This window comes from Apis dorsata, unplaced genomic scaffold (assembly GCF_000469605.1).
Source record: "Apis dorsata unplaced genomic scaffold, Apis dorsata 1.3 scaffold_1169, whole genome shotgun sequence".
NCBI lineage: Eukaryota > Metazoa > Arthropoda > Insecta > Hymenoptera > Apidae > Apis > Apis dorsata.
This window is the reverse complement of record NW_006264266.1, coordinates 6,891-17,136: the sequence shown is the minus strand read 5'-3', so window position 1 is coordinate 17,136 and position 10,246 is coordinate 6,891.

The following is a 10,246-nucleotide window of genomic DNA, read 5'->3' as shown; positions in this document are numbered from 1 at the left end:
GTTAATAATAGTTTATGATTAAGAAGAGTCAGAAATTATGCATATAATGTTGCAAACAATTGCATATTATAAATAGTATCAATTTGAACAAAGATGACAAAAGAAAATCTATATAATCAAAATAAATAATCAAAAATAAAATAATCAAAAATAATAGAAAATTATTTAAATATAAATAATCAAAATTATTAATATTAAATTATATATTATTAAATATAAATATTAAATATAAATATAAATATTAAAATTATATTATATAACATTATATTTATATATTAAAATTACATTGAATATATTTATATTAGATTTTTATAATGTAAAATATAATTCTAAGAAAATTTCTTTTTTTTTTAATTTATGAAGAAAAAAATATTTGTTCCTTGTTTTTTTCATTTTTTTTACATATCATATAATAAACTTTTTTCATTTTTGTTTCATTTTCATTTTCATTTTCATAAAAATTATAAAAATTATAAAATATGAATAAATACTATTTACATGAAATGACAAAATTCTATAATAATAATACCAAAATCTTTTTTTGTAAATATTTTGAAAATTAAGAGATGGTTATAACATATTTCTCTATAATTTCTCTATAACATATTTCAAAATTATTGAAATCAATGAAATAGATAATGCAAAAACAAATATATATAGATAATAATATTTACTTATAATAATAGTATAATAATATATTATAATATAATATAATAATATTATAAATAATAAATATAAAATCGAAACATTAATTTTTATCATACTGTGTATTAAAAAAAATTTCTAAGCAAAATTAAAGAACAAAAAAATATTTTTCAAAAAATAAAAAATATTGAAATTTTAGAAATTGATTTTATTTTTCGAAAGAGATTTTTTGTTGATTAAAAATTATTTCATGAATTATTGTTCTTTGCATAAACTATTATTAAAATCTAAATTTTTGAATAAATATATTAAATATATTTTTAAATAAATATATGATATTTGTAAAATGTAATTTTATGTTTGTAAAAGACTATATATATGTACATGGACCTTCATTTTTTATAAAAAATTTGCTTTTTGAAAAATTTTAATATTGTAATTTATAATCGTAAAAAATTGAAATAATATTTAAAATAGAATTGTCGGCAAAATAAGAAATTAAATTATTTAGTCAATTAAATTATATATAAGTCAATTAAATTATATATAAATTATATAAATTAACATTTCAGAGCTGCTATTAAATTTATAAGAAACGATTCGATCAATTAATGGAATAATTCATTAAATTTATTAAATATTTAAGCATATTGTTTCGTAATTCTATTAACGCTAAAAAATTTTTTGTCCTCGTGAATATTTATAATATATAAATAAATGAAATATTAATTTAAGAGTATATATAGTCTTTAGGGATTTCGATATCCTTGAAATATGAATTAAAATTAAAATCATTATTCTAAACAACTTTTCATGTTATCATTTGACTTTAATTTCCAAAATATTCATAAAAAATTTTTCTTAAACTTACATTATAAATATTCATTCTGATGTGAACTAATGATTATCTAACGATGATTATATTCCTATGTAATCTAAACAATAAAGAAAAAAAATAATGAGTTATAGATTAAATTAAATTAAATAATCAGGTTAGATTTAATTGATTTATTGCTTAATGGCAATAAATATTTCTTTCAATATATTTCTTAACTATTAACAATTCTATCATTTAATTTATCACATGCAATTAATTTATCATTTATATTTTTATGATTTTATTGCATGTTATATGTATTTTTGCAAATTATTGATAAAGCATGATTTGGAATATGTATTAAATATCTAAATTTAAGCAATGATATTTTTAAAGTGGAATTTATAGTTTAATGAAATATTTAGTTTATATTTTATACTTTATTATCAAAATTTTTTGTAAATATCTTAGGAATTAAATCGAGCCATGATAACATATATAGGAAAAAATTGTTCAAAATAATGATTTTCACAATATATTTCAATCATTAAAATTGGAAGTCATTTCTAAGTAATTATTACAAATGATACTTACGACGAATAGTTTTTATTAACAAATTATTTGAATCGCTATATCTATTATTTTTTATTTGTTTTTCCAGATGTCTGGAGTGTTAAATATTTTTATTATATTATTACCAATATTAATTATATTAATATTAATATTATAAATTGTTATAAATTAATAATGACTTTTCTATAATTTTAACAGAAAAAAAGATTTTTTATATTTGCTATTTATATTTAATATAATAACTTCATCCTAAAATATAATATTTGCAAATAAAGAATAAACAAATGTTAAAAATCAAAATAGATTAAAGCTATTTATTTATGTAAATTTCAATCATTTAAATCGAAACATTTTTATTCTAAAAATCAAATAATCAAGATGTAAAAATTTTAACCATCTAATTGAACTATTAGTTTTCTATATACACAATATTTGAATTCTAAATTATTATTCATTAAAATAATATACATATACAGATTCTAATTCAATCAATTAATCAATAATTTCCTAAATCCTATTTTCAATTATTCACGAAATCAAGACGCTGATAGAATTTTTTGTTTAATAATATAATCTTCAAATTTTCTTAATGCTTAATAATTCTCAATAATTCTTTTTGATCTTAATGAACGATGCTACTACGAAATTTAATTCATTCAAATTTCCATAAATTTCTCAATAATCAAGCAATTTTATATTTTAAAATTTTAATGTTGATAATGAAGTTCTAAAATTTTTAATTTTTCATAGAAATTTTTAGTACAGTCATTTCACAAATTAAATGATCTAACATGCATGATAACTGATTATTCTATCATATTTTCATATATCATAGATATTATCGATATGTCAATTCAAACAATAGATAAAATAGAAATTATAAAAAAATCATAGATTATTTTTAAATATTTAATGTCCACAGTATTTTTTTGAAGAACAATTTCTTTTGTATTTATGGTATTAATATTGATTATCCAATTTCTAATATTTCGAATATCGTTCAATTATTTTTTGTTATTTTGTCAATTATATGAATCCACGAATGTAATAATTTCAATAAAATTAGTAAATCTATAATGTAATTTAGGAAAGGATAATAATTTCACGATAATTTTATTCTAATATAATATTGCACTTGTTATAATAATTAACATTTCTGTAAAAAAAATTATCCTAATCTCTGAAATATTTCATTAATTTCCACTTATTTACATATCTATAATATTCTATAATATTATTATTAAAAGTAAAAAATAAATTCTATAAATAGAATATTGATGTATACTAGACGATCAACTTTCAACTCGATCGAATTGAATTTAGAAGAGAACTATATTATCATTATATATATTATATATATAAATTTGTAGAAAATTTAACGATATATCTCATTTAAAATTAGAAATTTATTAATAAGAATTATATTATTTCTACACTATTTCTATGATCAATAAAATTTTAATTCAAACAAAAAATTATTTCTATCCATAGATTCATAAAAATAAACTTGATAAGCAAATCGAAAAAATTTAATTAATTAATTAATAAATAAATTAATTAATAAATTAATTATTATAAAGTAATTTAACCTTCGATTAATCTTAAATTAATTAAACCTTCGAATCTTAGTTCTCTAATTGTTCCAAAGAAATCAAATGAAAATAACAATCGTTATAGATTATAGATTACTGAAAATTAAATGTACAATATAGATATTTTAATTAGATCATGATCTAACATTTTTTATATTAGATTTAGTAAGTTTCATCAAATTCCAATGAATTTTGAACATAAGTCTAAAACTATATTCTCCATTCATTGTATATTATACGATGATTATTGTAAATTTGTTCGCATATTATTTGTTCTTAAAAACAGATTCATTTCTAACATATGATGAATTTTTAATTTTTATGAATAATTTGATGAATAATGTTTTAATTTAATTAGATTAATTTAATTAGTTAATTAGATTAATTAATATTTAATATTTTGTTTTGCCAGATAATATAGAATTTTACAGTTTTTCATATTAAATTTATTAAATATAAAAAATATGTATAATATATATATAATATACTTATATATATTATTTTTAATAATAAATATATACATAAATATATATTTATTAAAATTATCATTATTATATAATAGAAAATTAAACAATATTTTTTCTAGAATAGAAGATAATAATCTAAAATAGTGATAAATGTAAGTAATAACTTAATGAAGAAATTTTGCAAATACTTAATCTTATAATCTCAGATAAAGACATTGCATGTAATTTTAATAAAAGAGATTCTAACAAAATTATACTGAATGGATTTCTAAATGTAATTAAAAGGAAAATATTCTTGATCTTCATTAGATACAGGAAATATTATAATAAATAATGAATAATCGAAATCAAAATTATCAAAGTTTTATTAATTTTACCATTAAGATATTATATTTTAAAATATTATAAATAATATTTATATTTATATATAAATAATATTATAAATAATATTTATATTTATATTTATTTATATTATATTATATTTATATTTATATATTTATATCATTATTATGCAGGATGTATTAAAATATGTAGAAAGTACAATAAAAACTAATTCAGCATATTAAAATAAAAAAGAAATATATTTTGTTTTTGATTTACAGCTCATTTTGCAACAATTTTTTACGTAGATACAACAGATTGTAATAATATTGATATATTATTTTAATTTAAGTATCATGTAAATATTATGATGAAACAATTAATATAAAAATTTCATAAAAATTATTTTGAATTTCTAATGTCTTGCATATTATATATATGAATTATTCCAACTGTGAAATAACATTTATCTTACTTATATTATATATATATTATATTGAATATTGCAAAATGCAATAAAAATTAGATAATTATATACAAAATAATTTCTGAATCATTATTTGCCTGAAAATATTTCAAAGAAAAAAAATATGATTTGTGTATATCTTCGAAAGAATAGTATCATAGAGCATATATGTCATGTTCAATATAACTTTATCACACTTTAATCTACACATAATCAACATTTTTAAAATATATCATTTTTAATAAATATATCATTATTTATTAAATATGAATATATAATGAATGAATAATGAATATAGTGATTATATTTCCTGATTAAACATTTAAAATTAGAATTTTTGAAATATTAGTTGAAACATTTCAGTAATGTATCAATCAAAGTTGTCACAAATTCATGTCAAATTAATGATTCAATTATCATGGATTTAGATAATAATGAATATAAAAATATGAATATAAAAATAATGAATATTCTGAATATATTCTTTTTAATTTTAATGAATTTTAATAAATTTTTTTTCAATTTTAATTATAATGAATTTCATTATATTTTCATTATTTATAATTAAAATTATAATGAATTTCATGATAGAATTTAATAATTTATTTCAGCTATAAATCAATTCTAGAAATTCAAATTGAAAAAAAATTGATATTTTTTTCTTTTTTTTCAATCAGATTTCAATCGTTTAATTTTAATTTACTCAAAACGAATAATAATGTAATAATATAATGATATTCAATATCTAATAATTACATTATATCTGGATAATTTGTATTTGATATTGCATTGAAAGAATAAAAATATGATGGTATATATCAATATATACCTTGATATATCATTATTAGTGATTGTGTAAATTATTATATTCATTGCGCGTACGAGTTGTGTATTTATCGCGCTATTTGGGCGACATATTTCGGAAACACTCAAGTAATTAATTAGGCTGCGAGATATAAGAAAAATTCAATCGCGTAGTTTTGAATTCGAAAAATCAAGAAATTGAGAAACTAAGAAATTAAGAAAAAACAATTATTAAATTTTTATCGCATTACCTATTATCATGTATAAAAAATTGTTCGAAATAATTAAGAAAAGAATTTGCCATCATTATTATGTTACAAATTTGTGATTTTATACATTTGAATTATAATTTAAATTATCAAAATTCGTTTATTATATTTATCATATTTCAATTTGTCTAATTAGAACTCGTATTTCACTCGTATTTTAAAGGATTCTATATTTAAGAATAAAAAGTTTTTATTACTTAATCTAGAGAAATATATTTCTTTTACGAAACATATTGTAGATGTCCATCATAGGAAAAGTACATAAAATTCTATTATTTATCGATTCTTTTGAATCTCGATAATATTATATTTTAGAAAATTATATTTTAGAAAAGATTAAATTATGTGATATATTTAAATATCTTCCAATTTTGAACTTCTTATATGCATTTATCTGTATATGGATCGATTTTTCACATATTCGAGGAAAATTAAAAAAGGAAATCTATATTTTGATCGCCTTTCTATATTGAAATGTTATTATATAATAATTTTTATAATGAATATAAAGAATTTCTTATATAATATATAATATACAATATTTCTTTTAGACAAAATTATTATTCTATTTGTTACAAATAGTAAGTTGATTTATTTCGTTTTTTAAATAAAACGATATATATATTATATATATATACAATATATATAATTATACAATATATATATATATATATATTTCATCTTTTTTCTATTCTAAATATTTATATATTTTTTAATTAAGTTGATTTAACGTCACAGCAATTGAATTAGTGCGAAAAATGCTAGTGTCGATAAGATAATTAAATATTCGCTATTTGTATAAAAGTTTACGATTACAGATCAAAAAAAAAGCATCGCATTTAATATTGACAATCACTTGTGTCAAGATAAAGAGAGATTGTAAACTGTATACTGTATATTATAACTGTATAAAGTAGTGTTTATTGCAACATATTCTCCAACTATTGAAATTTTTCTAACGAAGTTAAAAAACCGATTATACGATGTTTTTTGAATACCATTTATGCAAATTGAATAATATATATAGTTTGTGATTTCGTGATTAAAAATCATGATTTGAAATATGTATTGAAACTCATGTATTGAAATCATAAAATCAGTTTAAAATATATTCACTTTTCAAGATAAATATTCGTTCATGACGATTTATATGATGAAATAATTGATATGAATCTATGTAATATGATCAAATAACAATACTATTAAAATATGATTTTGAAACACTGATTTGCCATGTTGGATCACGAATTCAATCATGGAAATTTTCATATACATGTTTACGCGTTTAATATAAATTATTTAATTTACAAATAACTGATATTTTGTATTAATAAAATAGTTGTTTTTAATTTGACATTGAATAATCAAAATTAAACTTTTATCATAACTTTTATTTACTTATATACTTATATTTACTTATAATCGTTTGTTGTTTGTATTAATGTCAATAATATTAATTTGAAATCAAAATATGATATTATTCATATTTTTGTTATAAAAATTATTTTCGCATTAAACATAAATTTTTTTAAATTTTTAAAATCACTTATATATTTTCACTATAATTATTATCACTATATTATCACTATAATTTAAGTTTGAGCTTCGATGCTTAATGTTATCGAAAAAGCCGTTTCATTTTTAAAAATGAATTTTTATTATTATTGTATGCATTTGTTTACTATCATAAATATTATTAACAATATTTAATAACAATCACATGATATTTTTTGAAATTTATTATTCAAAATTTTCAAAAAGCAAAATATTATAATCGTCCTCGTCATTAGAATCTGAATAAAAAAGTTTTATCTCTTACCGATTTGGCTTCATGACATGATATATGTATAAGACAAATAGACAAACAATGATGGTCTCACAAGATTTTATAAAGGTAAAATTGAAATCAACTCCATATGCACCGATAAATATAACTCTTTATAAATGTTCTAAAAGTTTTAACAAATAAAACACATGTAATTTTCTAATTTATATACAACTGTTTCAATAAATGTGTAACAATAATTAAAGAGAAATAATACAATAAAAATTAATATTTGACTGATTTTAAAAAACATTTTTAAATTGATAGCGAATCATATATTAGTTGGTCGATATCATATTGACTATGAAATGAATTCTTGAGACATGCGTACATCAACATATTTTTCATAAATATTCAATCAACATTGATGTCCATTATGATATATACTTATATATTCTCTGATATTCTTTTCGAATATTCTCTATTTCAATAATCTACAAAATAAATGATTAAATGATTAGGCCATTTTTTTACAACTTAATGATATATCTTATTATATCTCTATATTATATCTTCGTTAAAAAAAACACAGCTTATATTAATATTTGCACTTCTGATATAAAATATTAACAATTGATTTTAAAATTTTAAAATTTAATAAATAAAATTTAATAAATAAATTTTAAATTTTAATAAAGCATATGGACAATTTTATATCAAAAATTAATTACAAAATAATATTAAATATAAAATAATATATATGTATATAATCCATATATTATAGAAAATTGTACTATGAACTACAATAAAAGAATTGCATCCTTATATAAAATTCACATTTTTCAATGTCGCGTCAACTCAATATCATATTTTTTGATTAAAAAATAATTTGCATAATGTTGCAATAATAAAATTAGATCTTTAAATAGAAGATTAAAGAAAATTGTGACTTAATAATATCAGATAATTATGTTGATATAAAAATATTTGTTTTAAATCTAATAGTTTTTAATAATTCAAAATCAAATTATTACTTTTAATTCAGTCTTTCTAATATATATTTTTTAAATTTTGCATTTTTCTATATCTGCATTTTTAAATATATAGTTAAATAATATAAGTTAATAAATTTTCGTATAATAACAATTATTAATAAAAGTTACGCATTAATTCGCGTCATATTATAATATGAATTTTTTTTGCATAACATAATTAATAATATAATATAAAATATAATATATAAATAAATATATAATAAATAATAAAATATATAATAATATAAAATAATAATAAAATAGTATAAAATATATTTAGAATTATTATGTCAACTTTTATTTATATTTTATCAAATAAAACAGTTTTTTAAAAATAAATAGTATATATATATTATTGATTTAAAAAGACATACATATATCTTACGTATATATGTATAGCGTTATACAAACAATTCCGTTATATGAAAATTGTAATATCTTTGGCATTATAGAAATTCGCGTTATATAAGGCCTATGTACTATACTTTTATCACATGATAATTTAATAAATTTATCATGGCAGTCCAAAATAATTAATTGAAAAATTTGATTTGAAATTTCTTTTGTTTTCAACATTTTTCAATGCTTTTACAAATGTTATTATTCTCAAAAAACTTAAATTAAAGCTAAATAAATTTTTTGAAATTAATATGTAGCATTCATTTATATTTTTTATCTCATAATTAGCAATAATGCTAATTGATAGATGTCCATCGGATATTATTAGATGTCTCGACAAATAACTTGATGATATTTTTATTAATATGATATAATATTCTTATTAAATATAGTTTATTTAAGAAATATTTTATTATGTAAATATTAATATATTATAATATTATTACAGTTTATATTATATTATAACTATTATAGTATTAATCAATATTTTATTGAATATTCTATGTACTATAATATAAGATATATAAAATTTAAACAAAATTTTACATAATAGTAATGTCAATTCATTTAAATTTTATCAATATGTATTTCTATTACTTATTTGTATTTCCGATTATAATATATATAATATATATATTAAAATATATTAGCAATTTTTGTCTGTTTTTCTCATAGAAATGTAAGATTTATATTTATTATTTTTGTTATTTAGTACATTATCTATTTTCTAATCTATTGTCTGCCTCTTATCATTTATTTGTTTTTTACAAATATGAAGGATTCTACCCTTATATCTTTCTTCAATATTTATTCTACTAATTTGAATTAAGATGATCGTTATTTATTATTTCAGGTCATTTTCGATAAAATAGTTTTTGATTAACAATATAGCAGATTTTTGTTTTTTTCCAACGAAATTAATAGAATCTACCGTTTATTTTTGAGCTATAGCGTACAATCTTCGATTGCTAATGTTTTCTAATTTTTAGATCAATATTTAAACAATATCCTAAACTTTTTTTGTAGTATAGTTAGTTAATATAATTCGACTTGTATCAAATTATGCATCGTTCTATAAAAATTTTTTATAAGCT